At 43.6% G+C, this 21,484-nt stretch overlaps 1 protein-coding gene across 1 annotated transcript in view; it reads right to left on the bottom strand.

Moving 5' to 3' along the window:
- FGL1 (fibrinogen like 1) overlaps window positions 1-21,227 on the bottom strand; it is a 90,567-nt gene extending 69,340 nt beyond the window's left edge. Inside the window, exon 1 of the mRNA XM_077477382.1 lies at window positions 21,069-21,227. The gene's annotated coding sequence lies outside the window, so the exon portion shown is untranslated. The remainder of the gene's footprint in view (window positions 1-21,068) is intronic.
- Window positions 21,228-21,484: the final 257 nt, after the last annotated feature.

Raw genomic sequence — 21,484 nt, 5'->3', positions numbered from 1 at the left:
ACAAGGGATGGCGGCGCCGGGACCTGAGAGCCGAGGGACGGGTCGGCCTCGGGCGGCCGACATCGCGGGCGCCCTGGACAGGTGAGTGTGTTTATTAAGTCAGCAGCTGCAGTGTTTGCAGCTGCTGACTTTTTTTTATTTTTTTTTATTTTTTTTTTTATAACTGGCCCTCCACTTTAAAGATGAATGGACAGGAGACAGAGGCTCCTGTCCATTCATAAACTGAGCAGAGTAACTCACAGGTTACTTTGCTCAGTTTTCACAGGAGACAGGAGCGATCTCGCTCACTTTGCCCAATTCAGAAAAGGCAGGAGCCGGTAAATGACTGGTCCCTTCCTCCGCTCCCCATCCTGACAGATCTCCCACAGCTGGCGGGAGAGGAGAGGAGGGAAGCCAGCTGTGGGGGATGAGGTGGGGCAGAGGAGGAGGACAGGGAGCCGGAGAAGAAGGGGGGGGGGGGGGCTGAAGGACACGGTGGGTGGCTAGAGAAGGAGGATACAGGAAACAGTCGGGGATGATCGATGCAGCAGGAGGGACAGCTGTGATCACCGATCTCCCTATATATCTTTTTAGTCATCGGCCGCGGGAAGGAAAGAAGGAGAAGCGGATGTCAGCTATACAGGGAGATCGTTGTTTACAGCTGTCCCTCCTGCTGCACCGATCATCCCTGACTGTGAACCAGGGGACAATCAAGGATCAGTCCTGCAGCCGGGATATCGGGCAGCACTTGCGGGTGTCCGGGAGCCGCCTCCCGAAATGCGGAAGGATCCTGCACCTCGCGGGAGTCTTGAGATGTCTGAGTTAGTGTCTTTGAATCCCCATCAGAAGGAGGGAACTCTGTATGGACACCCCGGCATCAATGCGCCTCCATACCGTGTGCTTGTCCTAAATTCACATACCTGTAAACACTCTTGCAAATTAATTCCTTTGAGGGTTTTTATTATATAAATTGCAGTGCATATTTTTATATAGTGAAAGTGCACCTATGTTCAGACTATGAGTATTAAAGTATATAAATACTTTTAAGTTCCATTCGGAATTGGAGGGGGAGGTTCAGGATAAGATCTGAGGCCAATATGATGGCACACTTACACTTGTGGCAGGGGGAGTGGTAAAAACATGTGGTTGGGTTGTGTTTTTATTGTCTTCCAACCACTCTCCGTATAAGCTGCAAGGGCAGTGGAGGCGGATAAACCCTATATTGTCAAAAGTTTTGGAACATCTGCCTTTACACGCACAAGAACTTTAATGGCATCCCAGTCTTAGTGCGTAGGGTTCAATATTGAGTTGGCCCACCCTTTGCAGCTAGAACAGCTTCAACTCTATTGGGAAAGCTGTCCACAAGGTTTAGGAGTGTGTCTATGGGAATGTTTGACCATTCTTCCAGAAGTGCATTTGTGAGGTTAGGCACTTGCAGTCTTCACTCTAATTCAGCCCAATGGTGTTCTATTGGGTTGAGGACTCTGTGCAGGCCAGTCAAGTTCATCCACCCCAAACTCACTCATCCATGTCTTTATGGACCTTGCTTTATGCACTGGTCCAAATTATATTGTAGAGGGGGGGGATTAGGGTGTGGGGTTGTTTTTCAGGGGTTGAGCTTGGCCCCTTAGTTCCAATGAAGGGAACTCTTAAGGCATCAGCATACCAAGACATTTTGGACAATTTCATGCTCCCAACTTTGTGGGGACAGTTTGGATATGGCTCCTTCCTGCTCCAACATGGCTGCACAGCAGTGCACAAAGCAAGGTCCATAAAGACATGAATGAGTGAGTTTGGGGTGGAGGAACTTGAGTGGCCTGCACAACCTGACCTCAACCTGATAGAACACTGTTGGGATGAATTAGAGTGGAGATTGCAAGCCAGGCTTCTCATCCAACATCAGTGCTTGACCTCACAATGCACTTCTGGAAAAATGGCCAAACACTCCCATAGACACACTCCTAAACCTTGTGGACAGCTTTCTCAAAGCGTTAAAGCTGTTATAGCTGAAAAGGGTGGGCCAACTCAATATTGAACCCTACGGACTAAGATTGGGATGCCATTAAAGTTCATGTGCGTGTAAAGGTAAGCATCCCAATATTTTTGACAATATAGTGTGCACTAAGGATGGGCTCAGGCGTGTTCGCAGCTCCACATGCCCGAGCCCACCAGAAAGCTTACACTTCACAGTGCTAATCACAGGCAGTGAGACATTTCTCGATCCGTGGCTGCACAGATCTGGAAATGTCTCACTGCCTGTGATTAGCGCTGCACAGTGTAAGCTTCCTGGCGGGCTTGGGCATGTGGAGCTGCGAACAGGCCTGAGCCCATCCTTAGTGTACATATGCCACTGCTGCAATGCTTTGCATCTCAGCACTGCAAAAAAGATGCCCACTGTTACATTCAGCAGGCAGTACTGCCTGCAGAACCTGGCACATTCAACTGAATGGGGGTGCCCTGCAAGAGGGTGCAATACATGTGGTTGTGGGGTACTGATGTCTTGGTTAAGGAATTATAATGCTTCCTCGCCATCTGTCAAATGCCCTCTGGAAAGCGATCCAATGTAGAACACACTTCAGAGGGTAATGCAAAGGTAAATTAGGCCTTGGGGAGCAATACAAATCAATATAACAGCCTAGAGGCAAAATAAATACAAGGTGAAATTGGAAATGGGCACAGAACAATATTAAAACTAAATTTCTATGTCACATTGGAGAGCATTTGAATGTTTGAAAGTTTTATAATTGGCTTGAATTGGTTTCCTTTAAAGAGATGCCACATAGACTTGATGTATTGGCTTTGCCCTCTGAGAAATGGAGTGTTTTGCTGTTCTGATACCCAAAAAAGTCAGCCTAGGCACACCTGGACCCAATTTCCAGGGCGTGGGTCTCTTAAGGCACATATGCTTCTCATTAAAGTTAATGTTGCAATAGTCACGTTTCAGACGTCATCTTGAGACCACAGCTTGTTGCTCTTATTTCATATCTTTCCAGTTCACTTAAAACACATTCTCATACTAGAATTTAACTTCAGGGCTATACTGAATATTAAATGCAGGATTTTCCATAGAAGTGGGAATGGTCTTACTTTATACTCCAGCCAAAGCAATTAAACCTACAAAGTTTCATTATATTGTTTATTCATAATAGGAGGCTTTGTAAACAGAGAGCTATATACAATACAATATAATTTTCCATTCTTGCTGTTAGTGCTAAGCACAATTTCACTGGGCTGATTCCAGCTTGCAGATAGGTTTTCCTCTCTCTACTCTCTCAACATAGCTCCCAACTGTCCCTGATTTCGAGGGACTGTCCCTGATTTGGAGCAATGCCCCTCTGTCCCTCTTTATTCCTCATTTGTCCCTAATTTTGGTCTAATCCATATAGCTGTATATAAAATTCCCTTTTTACCTTTCAAAAAGTGTTTCCAAATTCTAAACCTTTCATCCAAATTCTAGATTACTACATCTGTAAATTTTAAAAGTCAATCTAAAGGAATAGTAGTGGTAAAAAAAAGCCCTTGTAGATTTATTAAACCTTTTTTTTTTTTTTGGTTAATTCTCATTTAAGGGGGTGTGACGGGGGCGTGTCCTGTGCCTACATATGTTTACTAGTAGGTGTCCCTCATTCCAATCTCAGTGTTGGAAGGTATGTCTCAATATGACAACAGGTGTAGGTGGCTGGTGTAGAGGGATATCTCTCTTCAGTACACTTCACATTTTAGAGGTTGGCGACTAATGCCCTGTATACACGACTGGACTTTCCGGCAGACTAGGTCCGACAGTCTTCCCAACTGACTTTCCGTGGAGTTCCAACTTTCCAAACAAACGGACTTGGCCACACTAAGTCCATTCCTTTTGAACGTGATGACGTGAGACGGGACTAAAAAAGGAAGTTCAATAGCCAGTAGCCAATAGCTTCCCTTGCGTCGTATTTGGTCCGTCGGACCAGCATACAGACGAATGGTTTTCCCAATAGGAATTGAGTCTGTCGTACAGATTTGAAACATGTTCTATTTCTAGGTCCGTCTGAATTTTTTTTTAATGAAAAACGATCGCATTAGCCCACACACGATCGGATTGTCCGATGGACTGATTCTGTCGGACCTAGTCTGCCAGAAAGTCCAGTCGTGTGTACGCGGCATAAGGTTCTTCTCTTTCCCACAAAACTCCATCATTTCTACTATTATGTTGCTGGTGCAGGTGAAACACTGCCTTACCATAACTTACCTTTGGGGTAATTGTAAGACCTGTCATTCCTAACTTTTTTTTATTTTTTTTATTTTTTTTTTTGAGGAATGGTACTCCATACATCAGGGACATGCGGTGAGGTCAGTGGCTGGTGAGGCACTGCCTAGTATCAGAGCCAGATACACACAGGATACACACGCCACGATCGTTAGAGCGAGAGCAATAATTCTAGCACTAGACTGTAACCTGTAAAAAAATTTAAAGCGTCTCCTATGGAGATTTATAAGTACTGAAGTTTGTCGCCATTCTATTTTGTGTGCAATTTTAACCACTTAAGGATCGGGCCTATTTTTCAAACTTGCTGTTTACAAATTAAAATCATTTTTTTTTCGCTAGAAAATGACTTAGAACCCCCAAACATCATATACATATTTTTTTCTAACACCGAGAGAATAAAATGGAGGTTGTAGCAATATCTTCTGTCGCACCGTATTTGCGCAGCGGTCTTACAAACAAACTTTTTTGGGAAAAAATACACTTTTTTAAATAAAAAAATAAGACAACAGTAAAGTTAGCCCAATTCTTTTTATAGTGTGAAAGATGATGTTACGCTGAGTAAATTGATACCCAACATGTCACACTTCAAAATTGCGCTCATTTGTGGAATGGCGACAAACTTTTATCTTGGGTTCACACACGTGCATTGCGAATTGAAGCTCCAGTTTCACTGCGAAGATATAAATCAGTTGTTCAGAGGTTCCTCTGCGTTTTACCTATGGATCAGTGAGCAAGGAGAGAATTTGTGTTCAGAACGGAATGCATCTGCGAATCAGATGCGCGCCCATAGAAGATGATTTTTGTGCAATGTGCAGTGCGAATGCAACGGACATATGTGAACCAGATGCATTCAAATTAATGTATTTTAAAATGTCCTGTGAATTGGATGTGGTGTAAGCCGCATCTAATTCTCTTAGGTGTCAACGGGGGCTCACTCTTAAAAATCTCCATAGGCAATGTTTAAAAAATTCTACAGGTTGCATGTTTTGAGTTTCAAAGGAGGTCTAGTGCTAGAAATATTGCTCTTACTCTAACGATCACGGTGATACCTCACATGTGTAGTTTGAACATGTTTTCATATGCAGGCGCTACTCACATATGCGTTCACTTCAGCGAGCAAGCTTGTTGTTGAGATGGTGTGCGTTAAGAAATTTTTTTCTTTTTTTCATATTTATCTTACTTTTTATTTTTAGGCCTCTTTCACACTGACGTCCCGTTCAGGCCCGCCTGTCAGTTTTTCAGGCGGACCTGAACGGGTGCTCCATAGAGCTCTATGGAGCGTCGGATGTCAGCGGTGACATGTCCGCTGACATCCGACCCGCTCCGATCCGAAAAAGTGTAACGGAGGAAAAAGCTATTTTTCCATCCGTCTGCGGATCGGATCGGGTGACGACGGGCACTGCGGTCCGTCGTCATCCGATCTCCCATAGGGGAGAGCGGCGCTGTGACAGGTCCGTCCCTGCGCAGTGTGCAGAGACGGACCTGTCATCTCCCTGCTCAGCGGGGATCGGCGGAGTGATCCCCGCTGAGCAAACGGATATCCACGGGGCGGATCAGAACTGATCCGCCCCGTGTGAAAGGACCCTTACACTGTTCTTTTAAAAAAAAATGGTGTCACTTTTATTCCTATTACAAGGAATGTGAACATCCCTTTTAATAGAAAAAAATTGAAAAAAAGCATGAAACCACTTAAGCTCCGGACCATTTTGCAGGCCAAAGTCCAGAGCACTTTTTGCGATTCGACACTGCGTTGCTTTAACTGACAATTGCGTAGTCGTGTGAGGTGGCTCCCGAACAAAATTGACGTCCTTTTTTTCCCACAAATAGAGCTTTCTTTTGGTGGTATTTGATCACCCCTGTGTTTTTTATTTTTTGCACTATAGACAAAAAAAGAGCAACAATTTTGAAAAAAAAACACATTATTTTTTACATTTTGCTATAATAAATATCCCCCAAAAATATATTTAAAAAAATTCTTTCCTCAGTTTAGGCTGATACGCATTCTTCTGCATATTTTTGTTAAAAAAAATTGCAATAAGCAATTATTGATTGGTTTTCGCAAAAGTTATAGCGTATACAAAATAGGGGATAGTTTTATGGCATTTTTATTAATATTTTTTTTTTTTACTAGTAATGGCAGCGATCAGCGATTTTTATCGTGACTGCGACATTATGGTGGATACATCGGACATTTTTGACACATTTTTGGGACCATTGTCATTTATACAGCAATCAGTGCTATACAAATGCACTGATTCCTGTGTAAATGACAGTGAAGGGGTTAACCAGGTGGCAGTGTAGGGGTTAAGTGAGCCCTGGGGAGTGTTTCTAACTGTGGGGTGCATGGCTGTGTATGACACATCAGAGATCTCTGCTCCGATCACAGGGACACTGTCTCTAGGCAGAATGGGGAGATGCTTGTTTACATTAGATTGGAATGGAAACTCACTCCTTTCTTCACTCCAATATCAGATCTGCTGCTCCAGCCTGTTGTATGAATGGCTCAGAGATGAGACTTTTCCCTCGGGATATGGTCCATATTCATGCAAATATAAATGTAGGAAACATAGTGCTCTCCATTTAAATAATTTATTTGGGTTTCCCCTTAAAATATTGCACTTACAGGTTTTCAAAAGATAAAAATCATTTATCACAATGCTACAAGTCGTCCGCTCGCTCACCATTTTGATGGCGTGAGGTCACAGGCTCGGCTCCTTCCCCTCTACATGTGTATCACCTACAATTGGCTTTCTCAATACCTGTGCCCGCTCTTAGCTGTGAGACTGTATTGTCACTGACAGCTCCTGATTTCTATTATCAGTCAGGAATCAGGGCTCATTCACACTATGTGCAATGACCGGCAGAGCTGCTGATAAGGCAGTACAGCCAGCCATCCTGTACTGGGCCCAGGCCTCATCAGTTCAAAAGGGGGGCAGGAGTGAATTGATAGAATTGATTGGAGGGTCTCTATCTTACACGACACCAACTTTCTGTGCAGGTTGAGTTTTCTTCCAATTTAGCACTGGGCACAGATTACCTGATTTTTTTTTTACCTTTACTAAGAACAGAGGTGAACAGAATTCTCATCTCCTCTGGGCATTTGGAAATTACACGGTTGCTAGTTTTTTTTATTGAATTCGGCTATAAACTGGACCAGAATTTTTTACACTTTCATCAGTAAAAAAATAAGACAAAGATGAATGATTCAGAACTTTTCCACCTTTTAATGTGACCTATAAACTGTACAACTGAATTGAAAAACAAATTGAAATCTTTTAGGGGGAGAAGTAAAAATAAAAGTAAAAATAAAAAGCTAAAATAATGTGGTTGCATAAGTGTGCACACCCTCTTATAACTGGGGATGTAGCAGTGTTCTGAATTAAGCAATCACATTCAAACTCGTGTTAAATAGGAGTCAGTACACATCTGTCATCTTTTAAAGTGCCTCTGGTTAACTCCAAATAAAGTTCAGATGTTCTAGTAGGTCTTCCTTGACATTTTCGTAGTCGCATCGTACAGCAAAAGCCATGGTCCGCAGAGAGCTTCCAAAGTATCAGAGGGATCTCATTGTTAAAAGGTATCAGTCAGGAGAAGGGTAGAAAAGAATTTCCAAGGCATTAGATATACAATGGAACATAGTGAAGACAGTCATCATCAAGTGGAGAAAATATGGCATAATAGTGACATTACCAAGAACTGGACGTCCCTCCAAAATTGATGAAAAGATGAGAAGAAAACTGGTCAGGGAGGTCTACAGCAACAATAAAGGAGCTGCAGGAATATCTGGCAAGTACTGGCTGTGTGGTACATGTGACAACAATCTCCCATATTCTTCATATGTCTGGGCTATGGGGTAGAGTGGCAAGACGGAAGCCTTCTCTTATGAAGAAAAACATCCAAGCCCGGTACATTTTGCAAAAACACATCTGAAGTCTCCCAAAAGCATGTGGGAAAATATATTATGGTCCGCTGAAACCAAGGTTCAACTTTTTGGCCATGATTCCAAAAGATATGTTTGGCCAAAGACAACACTGCACATCATCAAAAGAACACAATACCCACAGTGAAGCATGGTGGTGGCAGCATTGTGCTTTGTGGTTGTTTTTCTTCAGCTGGAACAGGGGCCTAAGTCAAGGTAGAGGGAATTATAAAAAGTTCCAAATACCAGTCAATATTGGCATAAAACCTTCAGGCTTCTGCTAGAAAGCTGAACATGAAGAGGAACCTCATCTTTCAGCATGGCAACAACCCAAAACATACATCCAAATCAACAAAGGAATGGCTTCACCAGAAGAAGATTAAAGTTTTTGAAAGGCCCAGCCAGATCCCAGACCTGAATCCGATTGAATCCGAAGATGTGCCAGCAGACTCATACCCAAAAAGACTGAATGCTGTAATAAAAATAAAAATGTGCTTCAACAAAGTATTAGTTTTAGGGTGTGCATGCTTATGCAAATTATTATTTTATTTTTACTTCCCTCCACCTACAATATTTTAGTTTGTTGCTCAAATGAGTTGTACAGTTTATAGGTTACATTAAAGGTGAAAAAGTTCTTATTCTCATTTTTTTACATCACAGAAACCTGACATTTTAACAGGAGTGTGTAGACTTTTTATATCCACTGTAGGAGTATATGGTACTGCGGTATAGAGACCACTGGAAATGACTGTCCCGGGAGCTGAGGATCGGACACATACATAAGGTCCCCAAGGATAAGGTAAAGTCTCCATATCGTACTGTGTAATACTAAATAGGAAGTAGCCAACATAAATAACCAAAGTCTAGGTATATGCCAAATACCTATCGTACATATGAGTTGCTAATATAGATAAGTATAGAACAGTACCACATGTGAGAGAAAAGAAATTGAAAAAATGTGAAAGATATAGGAGAAATTATACAATTGACCATAACTAATTAAGGAAAGAAATGAAGGTATGATACAAAATGTTGCACCAGCCATCATGCAAAACACCAAACAAAGCAACAAAGCATTGAGTGAAAACTAAAGTGAAAAAGAAAACACAGTGACTCAACTGTTGATGATATCCTGCTCGTCAGTCCTGCCTACTTAAGCCATCCAGTCCAGATGATCTCTGACTTTGTCTTGGTCACATCTCTAGAGATGCTCTCCTGTGTTCCTGGTAAAGACTTGCTTGGCTGACAGATCCTGCTTGCTGCTATACTAAGCTCATCTCTGGCTCCTTGACGTTTTGGCTTGTCTGACTATCCGTTACGGTTCCTGAACTTTTTTTTATTATTATTAAACAAGTGTGATTTATCTGCACTTCTGTCTCAGTCTGATTCATGGTTTCTGACAAGTGGACATTAAAATGTGAGTGTTTATTGATACTTTTAATAAAGCGTGAAGCTTTTAAAATGGAAATGTTTGAAGGGTTTCTACATTAACACATTGTCCCATTATGTTTATTGATTTCCATCACTCTTATCACTTCAGTTTTATTTCAGTTGCTGTGCATAAGGTATATTGTGTGTATTATTATATGGAGAGAATACCATATTTTCCGGACTATAAGGCGCACTAGCAATGATCGGCTGCTAATGGGATATTTCCATATATAAGGCGCACCGGACTATAAGGCGCACTGGATTATAAGGCGCATTTAATGAAACAAAACTCTGATGCGGTACCGTAAGTCAAATTTTATTCAACTCTTTAGCAATAACCATAAAATGGTCTATAACAATAACTCTTAACACTGTTCAGTTAAATACAAAACCAGACACTCACTTTTTCACTTTATTCTTCAATAACTCTTAACACTGTTCAGTTACCGGTGAATACCGTACAAAACCAGACACTCACTTTTTCACTTTATTCTTCTCCCGCAAATCCATCAAATTCTTCATCTTCAGTGTCTGAGTTTAACAATTGGGCGATTTCGGCATCAAGCACGCCCGTATCCCTCTCATCATTCTCATCAGTATCCGAGTCAGGCTCGTTGCTGTCATCGGTACCGGTACTTAGCTGTTCAGTGATAATTCCGGACTTCTTGAAAGCTCGGATTACACTGGTGACTGATACCTTCGCCCAGGCATCCACGATCCATTGGCAGATAGTGGCGTAACTCGCCCGGCGTTGCCTCCCTGTGTTGGTGAATGTGTGTTCGCCTTCTGTCATCCAATGCTCCCACGCAGCTCGCAATTTAACTTTAAATGACCTGTTGACACCTATATCTAGTGGCTGCAGTTCTTTGGTTAATCCACCCGGAATGATGGCAAGCACCGAATTAGTTTTCTTCACTTGGGCTTTGACAGTATCTGTCAGATGGGCGCGCATGGAGTCACAGACCAATAGGGATGGAGATTTGTGGAAAAAGCCACCCGGTCTCTTGATGTAAACCTCTCTCAGCCACTCACTCATCTTCTCCTCGTCCATCCAGCCCTTCGGGTTAGCCTTGATGATAATGCCAACCGGGAACTTTTCTTTTGGCAGTGTCTTCCTCTTGAAAATGACCATGGGTGGTAGTTTCTGGCCATTAGCCTGGCAACCGAGAACTACAGTGAAGGATGACTTCTCGTTTCCTGTAGTGCGTATAGATACCGTACTGGTCCCTGTTCTCTCGACAGTACGGTTTACAGGGATATCAAAGGTAAGGGGGACCTCGTCCATGTTGGTGATGTGCTCTGGCCGGATCTTCTGTTCATTGATCTTGTTCTTGCAGTAGGTACGGAAAATGGCCAGCTTTTCTTCGTAATCCTTTGGCAGTTGCTGTGACATAGTGGTTCTTGTGCGGATAGAGAGATTCCGCCTTTTCATGAAACAGAAGCACCAAGAGGGACCTCCTCGAAAGCCATTGATCTCCATGTCGCGTGCGATCGCTGTTGCTTTGAGTCGAATAGAGACAGTAGAGACACTTCTAACTGCGGTTCTCTGTTCAATAACCCACTGTTCAATTTTGTCCTCCAACTGTGGCCATCTTGCTTTGTTTCCTCGGAAACTCAGTTTGGTCTTCTTTACCTGGCGCAGGGCATCTTCTTGCTTCCTCCACTTCCGTACCATTGATTCATTAATGTTGAATTCTCTCGCAGCTACTCTATTTCCATGCTCTACTGCATGACTGATAGCCTTCAGTTTGAAATCCGCATCATAAGCATGTCTCTTGACAGGAGCCATTTTTGGGGCAGCGGGTATACCGTAGAAAATGAACGAATGAATGCGCACACCTCCTGACTAAGATGGCCGTAATGCCTAATCCAAGCAGTGCAGCTTCCTAGCTTTGGTAATCCCACGAAGCTGCACTGCTTGGATTGGGCATTACGGCCATCTTAGTCAGGAGGTGTACACATTCATTCGTTCATTTTCTACGGTATACCCGCTGCCCCAAAAATGGCTCCTGTTAAGCGGATTTCAAACTCATCGCTATCAGTCACGCAGTAGAACAACCTGAGAGAGGTTTATGGTACGTCGGTTTACGGTAAGAGACCGGGTGGCTTTTTCCACAAATCTCCATCCCTATTGATCTGTGACTCCATGCGCGCCCATCTGACAGATACTGTCAAAGCCCAAGTGAAGAAAACTAATTCGGTGCTTGCCATCATTCCGGGTGCATTAACCAAAGAACTCCAGCGATGTCAACAGGTCATATATAAGGCGCACCGCATTATAAGGCGCACGGTCGATTTTGTGAGAAAATTTAGGGCTTTTAAGTGCGCCTTATAGTCAGAAAAATACGGTACTCATTGCAATGTGGGATTACTAAACACAATGTTTTGTATTGGTATTTGAGATGCATATTAGGTTCACTTTATATTAAAGGGTTCCATCATCATTTATGAATCACTCATCATGCTGCATTTTTGGTGTATCCTCCCTGGTAGGGGAAGGAATAAGGAGCATTTTTTTTCTAGGATAAACTTTCACTATTTATGAAAACGGGCTGCCATTATCCAAAACTTTAGAAACCGTAAGGATATTCATCACCTTGGGCGGAACTGATCTCAGTGTATTTAGATTGCAAGCTGGTGATCACTGACAAGTACTATGGTACAGGTGCCAATGCACATTGGCCTCATTCTGTTCAATAAACACATTTCAGGTAACTTGGAACATTGGCTTTGGTCTGCAGCTCCTCTTTAACACAGGCATATTGATGTGGAATGAAAATGCTTTTTTCTTTATTTTCCTTGCATGTGGTTGGGTACTTTTTGCAAAAGTCAGACTTCACTACATTCACTAAAGTAAGGAGTAAATTCCCTTGCAAAGTTCAATTTCCCATGGAAAGTCAACTGTTTATTTGTCTTTAGTAAATTAACCCCACTGTGTTGAAAAGATCGCTGCAACATTTTGAGGCTCTGGGGTTAATTTACTAAAGGCAAACAGGCTGTCCACTTTGCAGGGAAAGTTGCAGTCTGAGTTTACCTTAAAGCTTAGTGAAAGTGGTGAAATTTCACTTTGCAATCACGTTCAAGGAAAATAGAAAAAACAGCATTTTTTCTTGCACATGACTGAATGATGGACATCAGCAGAGCTGCCCAGTGCTACTGTTAGAAATCACAGTGCCCCGTACAGCTTACCTGATAGGACACCACAAAATATCAAATATTTTCACTAAAATGCGATCGCAGCCATGGCAGAAATGTTACCCCCAACTAGACCCATTAACCTCCCTAGCGGTATCCCCGAGCATGACTCGGGTTTGGTTTTTTCTTGTACTATCGGTAACCCCGAGTCACGCTCGGGGTAACATTGCAGAGCGGCGAGCGGAGAACTTACCTTCTCCCTGCGCTCCAGCGATGTTCTCCGCTGTCCTCCGTGTCCTCCCCTGTGATCGCAGACGCAATCGCCGATGAGGTCACGCCATCCTGACTTCCTGGTTCCGTTCTCTGCGAGCAGCAGCGGCGCACGGGAGCGGAACTGGGCAGGAAATTCAAAAAGTTACAAACACACAAACACATAAATAGAGGTGATACATTGTAATCTGAGAGGATTACACTGTATCATCTCTATCTGACTGATAAACCATACAATGGCCCTTGCCTCCAATAAAATAAAATCTAACATGGCATCAAAAAAGCGCCAATTCGCTACAAAATCGCCATTGGACCAGCTGAGTGACAGCGATAGCGACACGGAGTTGCTCGCAGAAATTAGCGATAGCGAGTCGTGGGGAGATTTGTCGTCTGACACTGACACGGATCTGACAAGTGACAGCGGTGATGATCCTGCACCTGACCTCAGCGATGTGCGCAATTGGTGCCCTATCGACTGCGATACAGACCAGGTAGCGCCGCCAAGATTCCCTTTCACTGGATCACCTGGGATGAAGGTAGATGTCGAACGTGACAATCCTCTGGCATACCTGCAATTATTTCTCACTGAGGATGTAATTGAAAAAATTGTCACAGAGACAAATCGCTACCAGGTACAGCAATCCGCTACGCTGCATGCCAGGTTTTCCCGAAGCAGAAAGTGGGAACCTGTGACCAAAGAGGACATCTGGCAGTTCCTGGGACTCATCATTCTTCAGGGAGTGGTGGGGAAACCGCTCCAAAAATGGTACTGGACCACCAATAAATTACTGGCCACTCCGTTTTTTGGCACCGTGATGTCCGAATACCGTTTTTTCCTCATCATGAAATATTTCCATTTCACGAACAATGAGGAGTTTGATGAGGCCACGCATCCTGCACCCAAACTCAAAAAAATCTGGGAGGTATCGCAAATTATTGTGAGCAACTTCCAGCGGACCTACATGCCAGAAAGGGACGTCTGCGTGAACGAAAGCTTGATGGCCTACAAGGGACGCCTGAGCTGAATACAATTTATTGCATCCAAAAGAGCAAGATTTGGCATAAAGTCCTACATGCTCTGCGAGTCATCCCCCGGTTATATGGAATTCGGTCATTTACACCGGTAAAGGCACGAAGTTCAACCCCAGGTACAGCGGCTATGGGATGGCCACATCATCAGTCCTCACACTGCTGGAGCCATTGCTGAACCAGGGATATTGTGTCACCATGGACAATTTTTATACGTCTCCGGAACTTTTTGATGTTTTGCTAAAAAACAAGACAGATGCGTATGGTACGGTTAGGCCCAATCGACATGACATGCCATCTCTGTTCTCCCGGAAAAATCTAAAAACCTGAGAAATGGTTGCCTGGCAGAAGGGTAAGATGATGGCAATGCGATGGCGAGATAAGAAGGACGTGTGTCTCATGAGTACCGTGCACAATACCGCCACTGCCATGGTCCACACCAAACGTGGGAAAGATGTGCTGAAGCCGCAAGTTGTCATAGACTATAATTGCACTATGGGAGGCGTGGACAGAGCCGATCAGGCAATGACATTTTATCCGGCTATGCGCAAGCAGCAAAAAAAATATTATAAAAAGATTTTCCGGCATCTTCTGGAGCAATGCCTTTGGAACGCATATGTCCTATATAGAGCACAGAGTCGCAAGCCTCTTATTCATGCTGATTTTACCTGGAAGGTGGCTGAGCAGATTTTCCTCCAACACCAGACACCATCAGGATCTGCAATCAGACCTGGACGACATGCTGTTGACGTTGTCAACCCAGAACGCCTAACAGGTCGTCACTTTGTGGACTACATACCACCAACCGCAAAAAAGGCAGCACCTACCAGGATGTGCGTGGTTTGCTGCTCAAAGAGAGATAGCAGTGGAAAAAAAGTCCAAAAAGAAAGTCGGTTCTATTGTCCGGATTGTGATGTTGGACTGTGTGCTGTACCCTGCTTCAAAGTGTATCACACTCAGGATGTTTATTGAATTTTCTTTGTTTGACAAATTTCATTATTTCACATTACATTATTGAATATTTATAAGATTATAATTCATGATTTTGTGTTTCTAACTTTATCACATCTGGGATGTCTACTAGAGCCTTGTTTGGTCAGGTTTTAGTAAGTAATTACTAAGAATTACAGGCCTATGATACATAACACCAAATTTTCATGCAAAAGAATTGTACCGGTTTTGGAATAGAATTCCTGACAGAATCATACCGCCAGGGAGGTTAAAGAGACAGGGACTGAGGACATATTCATCATTCCTTTTCTCTGCAGCCTCAGCTGCATTGGACAGTGAATGACTAGGAAGCACTCTGAGGCTTTCACTTCATTCACAACCTGAAGCACAGTAAACAAATTTATCTATGCTTCAGTGATGAATGGACACAGGAGCAATTGGTACTCATCGCTCACTGTTTTCATTCAGGAAAGGAAGGGGGCCAGTAAACAGGACATATTATACAGCCAACCCATCTGCTTGGCAGGTGCCGGACCCCCATTTTGATTTGGGCCCTGTACAGGAGGGCTGGCTGTACTGCCTAATCAGCAGCCCTGGAGCTTCCCCTCATTCACTAAGCTCTGGGGATAATTCTCTTTCACAGGACGCCTCTTGAAAAAAATGAACAATCTGTTTGCCTTTAATAAACCAACCCCTCTATATCCACTTTTAGATAGATTTGGGTCTTCGGGTCATACAGTATACTTTCTGCCTGCAGACCTTGATAGACACCTTATTTATCTAGAACACTAGTTGCATCTCCTCTACCTTAATGAGTGGATTTTGCTCCCCAAGCTACTCTTCCCAGCACTTTCCCTTACATCGACCCTGTCCCTTATATACTTTTTGCATTGTTCTTCTTCACCTCTTACCGTATATACTCGAGTATAGGCCGACCCGAATATAAGCCGAGGCCCCCAATTTACCCCCAAAAAAACTGGCAAACTTATTGACTCGTGTATAAGCCGAGGGTAAGACATGCCTGTCCATCCCTGTGTGTGTGTCCGTCCATCCCTGTGTGTCCGTCCATCCCTGTGTGTCCGTCCATCCCTGTGTGTCCGTCCATCCATCCCTGTGTGTGTGTGTGTCCATCCATCCATCCATCCCTGTGTGTGTGTGTCTCCATCCATCCATCCATCCATCCCTGTGTGTGTGTGTCTCCATCCATCCATCCATCCCTGTGTGTGTGTGTATCCATCCGTGTGTGTGTGTGTGTGTGTGTGTGTGTGTGTGTGTGTGTGTGTGTGTGTGTCCAGCCTACCTGTGTCCCGAGCCTTTGTCCCGAGCCTCCGTCCCGTGCCTTGCCTCCTTGCCTCCGTGCCTCGCCGCCGTGCCTTGCCTCCGTCCCGTCCCGTCCCGTCCCGTCCCGTGCCGTGCCTTGCCTTGCCTCCGTCCCGTGCCCTCTTCGTCGGCGCCTCGGCGGCCATTGTAAAATTCAAAAGCTGCGCCGCCGCCTTCGCCTGTGATAGGCGGAACACTGAATTTCCCAGCAGCCTGTGTTCCGCCTATCACGTACATCGTATCATCCTCGTCCGTAGTACGAGGATGATACGATGTCCGTGATAGGCGGAACACAGGCTGCTGGGAAATTCAGTGTTCCGCCTATCACAGGCGAAGGCGGAGCCGGAGGCGCGGCTTTTGAATTATAGAATGGCCGCTGTCTGTCTGCTCGACACGCTGATCGAGCGGGCAGACAGCGATGACTCGAGTATAAGCCGAGGGGGGCACTTTCAGCCTCAAAAAAGAGGCTGAAAATCTCGGCTTATACTCGAGTATATACGGTATATTGCTGCAGCTCTACCTAAGGCCTCCATTAACCACTTAAGGACCACCTGCCTACAATGTACTGGTAGGTCGCTGACGGTTTCTGGGTTTAGGGTGCACACCCCCGCCAACATCCGCTGTGATTGTTCACAGGGGGAGTCTGTCAGCAAGTCCCGCCAAATGACTCATGGCCGAGACCTGCAGATCAGTTGTGTCCAATCAAAGACCACAGCCCTGTGTTGACATTCAACACAGGACACAGGGGCTATGGACAGAGGGAACAATCTCTGTGTTTCTTATCCCTGCAATGGGATAAGAAACAAAGATCTTTAGTACTTTAGTAAAAAGCATCACACATTACACATTGTTAGGCATACATTTAACCCCTTGATTGCCCTAGATGTCAACCCCTTCCCACCCATTGTTATTAGTACAGTGACAGTGTAAAGTATTAGCACTGCTCCCTTTTTTGGTATCACTGGTGATGTCAGTATCAGTCAGTCGTCGCCTCCCCCCCCCCCCCCCCCCCCCCCAGTGTCAGTTAGTGTCAGATTGCCCAATGCACTATTGCAGTCCCATTATAAGTAGCTGATCACTGCCATTAGTAGTATAAAAAAATAAAAGAACACTACAGTATATATACCATATATACCATAGTTTGTAGATGCTATAACTTTCACGCAAACCAATCAATATACTTATTGAGATTTTTTTTAACCAAAAATCAGAATACATTTTGGCCAACATTTATGAACATTTTTTTTTTTTAATTGTATGTGTTTTATAGCTGAAAGTAAAGTTGTTTTGTTTTGTTTTTTCAAAATTTATAGTCTTTTTTTTGTTTTTTTATAATAACAAGTAAAAAACCCAGTGGTGATTAAATACCACCAAAAGAAAGCTATGTGTGAAAAAATTATATACATTTTGTTTGGGTACGGCGTTGCATGACTGTGCAATTACCAGTTAAAGTAGCACAGTGCTAAGTAGCAAAAAATGGCCTGGTCATGAAGGGGGTAAAACCTTCCGGAGCTGAGGTGGTTAATCTACCTACTGTATACAGTTCAAACTTTTATGCAATCTGTATTGTACAGTTCTCCAATCAATGTTCTACAAGTGCAACCTTTGTACCTTTTGAAAATCCTTACAATAAAAAGACTGAACAGAAAACAAGGGATGCAATATGGTTTTGTTGAATTTCAGTACAAATGTAGATAGCATCTTGTATTGTATCCTGTCCTCATTAATCCCACTCAAAATTGCAGTTTTATTTATAGACACAAAAATGGTTAAACCCATGAACCAAATGTTGTTTTGGATAAAATTCTCTAAGGCAGGGGTCTCCAAACTTTCTAAAGAAAGAGCCAGTTTACTGTCCTTCAGAATTTAGGGGGCAGACTGTGCCCTGAGAAATTAAAGCGGGAGTCCGCTGTTTGTTTTTGTTTTGTTTTTTTAAAGCCAGCAGCTACAAATACTGCAGCTGCTGACTTTTAAAATAATGACACTTACCCGCCCGGCACGCCCACAATGTCAGCACCCGAAGCCGATCTCTCGATCGTCTCTCAGGTGCTGTCGCCGCCATCTTGGGTATGGGAATCAGGAAGTGGAGCCTTGCGGCTTCATTTCCCGGTTCCCTACTGCGCATGCGTGAGTCGCGCTGCCCAATAAGGATGGTCCCCGCTGTCTCTGGGATCCGTGTGTTTCCCAGCAGACAGCGGGGGACCTTCGGAAAGGGGCGTAGATTCTGCAGATATCTATGCCGGAAGTGGGTACAGATACCTGTACTGTACAGGTATCTGCACCTCCCTCCCCCCTGAAAGGTGCCAATTGTGGGGGGGGGAGGGTTCCAATGAGCGGAAGCTCCACTTTAGGATGGACCTCCGCTTTAAACAATGTCTGATCTTAGGTGTCGGGGGGGGGGGGGGGATAGTTGGTGTCAGTGGGAGGAATAGTGTCCAATTTTTGTTGCCAGTGGAAGGAATAGTGCCTCATCATTGGTGTCAGTGGAAGAAATAGTGCCCCATCATTGGTGTCAATAGAAGAAATAGTGCCCCATCATTAGTGTCAGTGGAAGAAATGGTGCCCCATCATTGGTGCCAGTGGAAGGAATAGTGCCCCATTGTTGGTGTCAGTGACAGGAATTATGCCGCATTATTGGTGTCAGTGACAGGAATTATGCCCCATTGTTGATGTCAGTGACAGGAATTATGCCCCATTGTTGATGTCAGTGACAGGAATTATGCCCCATTGTTGGTGTTAGTGGCAGGAATAATGCCTCAAGGGCTGCATAAAGGCAAGCAAAGAGCCGCTTTGGCCTAAGTGCCGCAGTTTGGAGACCACTGCTCTAAGGTCTAAGTAGGTATTTTGGAGACGACTGCTCTATGGTCTAGGTAGGTCTGGTAGGTCTACACAAATATCTGACTGCTCATGAGGTCCGGTTCACACTGAGGCAGCACGACTTACAGCGCGACTGCCTCAGGCGACCTGGACGCGACCACTGCGGCGACTTGCAAAACGACTTCTGTATAGAAGTCAATGCAAGTCGCCTCAAGTCTCCCCAAAAGTTGTACAGGAACCTTTTTCTAAGTCGGAGCGGCTTGAGTCGCTCCGATTATAACGGTTCCATTGCACAGAGCGGGACGTGACTTGTCAGGCGGCTAAGTCACCTGACGAGTCGCCCCTGTGTGAACCAGCTCTGAGGATGCTTCTACAACAGTTACAGTGTTTCTTTTAACCACTTCCAGACCAGCCGCCGCAGTTATACTCCCCTGTGTGAGGCGTCATAGCTGCACGTTGGCTCTTTAAGGCGCTTTAGCGCAGTGTGTCCCCAGATGCGATGCGCATGCCCAATGGGAGTGATCACCGCCGGGCACTCATGCTCGCTCGTGACAGAGTGAGAACCAGGATCTGTGTGTGTAAACACACAAATCCTGGTTCTCTCAGGGGAGTAGAGACAGATGGTGTGCTCCTACTAAGTAGGAACATTAATCGGTCTCCTCCCCTAGTCAGTCCCATCCCCCCCCCCACAGTTAGAACACACATAGGGAACAGTTAACCCCTTGATCACCCCATAATGTTAACCCCCTTCCCTGCCAATGACATTCATACTGAAATCAATGGCTATTTTTAGCTCGCTATATAAATGTCACTGGTCCCAAAAAAGTGTTAAAAGTGTCCGATCTGTCTGCCGCAATGTCGCAGTCATGCTAAAAATCACTGATCACTTCCATTACTAGTAAGAAAAAAATATATAGGAAAAATGCCATAAATCTATCCCCTAATTTCTAGACGCTATAAGTTTTGCACAAACCAATCAATATACGCATATTGCGATTTTTTTTTTTTTTTTTACCAAATATATGTAGAAGAATACATATCGGCCTAAACTGAGGAAAAAATTAGTTTTTGTTTTTTTAAATTTGGGATATTTATTATAGCAAAAAGTACAAAATATTGGGGGTTATTTATTAAAGGAAACTCCACTTTGCACTGCAAGTGCACTTGGAAGTAAAGTCATTGTAGATCCGAGGGGGACATGCAAGGAAAATAAAAAACAGCATTTTTTTTAGCTTGCACATGATTGGATGATAAAATCAGCAGAGCTTCCACTCATTTCAGATCTACCCCTTAGACTTTCAAGTGCACTTGCAGCGCAAAGTAAATTTGCCTTTCGTACATAACCCCCATTGTGTTTTTTTCAAAATTGACGCTTTTATTTTTGTTTATAGCACAAAAATAAATGCAGCGAAAAGAAAGCTATATTTGTGGGGAAAAAAGGACATCAAATTTGTTTGGTTGCAACGTCGCATGGCCGCGCAATTGTCAGTTAAAGCGACGCAGGCAGTATCGCAAAAAATGGTCTGGTCAGGAAGGGGGTAAATTCTTCCGGAGCTGAAGTGGTTAAAAGTGTGAATAATAACATTCTTTTGATAAAACAATTATACCTGAAATATAATAACAACATTTTATTCCCTACCAGTAAAAAAACAAAAAAAGGATGTAAAAATAAGAAAAGTTTTGTTTGTGATACTGTAATGTTACAAGACCCGCAGTTCCTCATAAGCTGGTACCTGTGGTGCTTACTGCATCACACATTGTTTTTTTTGAACAGCTAATTATACAATGTTCTATTATTTTTAACAATACCTTTTCATAGTAATACACCCTGTAAAACGTGAAGGACTATATACAGTATGTCAAGCCCCTAGAGTTTTGTCTTGACCCCAGTAACAATTGTTGGCGAGCCACAAGCATATTATGACAATTATATGCAGTAGTACTGTGATTGGAGAAAGAAAATAGTCTTACCCTCCTGTCAGAATGTTGTCCTTTTCCTTTCTTTGCGGTGTTGTGTCTCACTGCTTTTTCCAAACTTCTGCTGTCTATGCTGCTCTGTTGAGCAATGCAGTAAAACAGATCTGCTGTGAGTCAGGGGCCAAGAATGTCTTGGATTATCCAAATTTACAGGGAATACAATGAATACATAACATGGGCAGGAGGTTCTAATACACAAGAGAGAAAACCATTACATCAAACCCAATGCTTCAAAAAAAAAAAAAAAACTTTTTAAAGGCACCATAAACAACGACTAATAGAAATTTGAGAATCTAGTGGATAATATGTTAATTCATTCTTATCTATTATGTTGATAAGCAATGATGATCTGCAATTTCTGTAAACCATAGAAACCACTGCAGCAAGTAGTGTTGAGCTAATTCTAGATT

This window comes from Lithobates pipiens, unplaced genomic scaffold, assembly GCF_037356315.1.
Source record: "Lithobates pipiens isolate NorthernLeopardFrog02 unplaced genomic scaffold, aLitPip1_a1.2 Scaffold_13, whole genome shotgun sequence".
Taxonomy (NCBI): Eukaryota; Metazoa; Chordata; class Amphibia; order Anura; family Ranidae; genus Lithobates; species Lithobates pipiens.
This window is presented reverse-complemented; position numbering and strand designations above follow the sequence as displayed.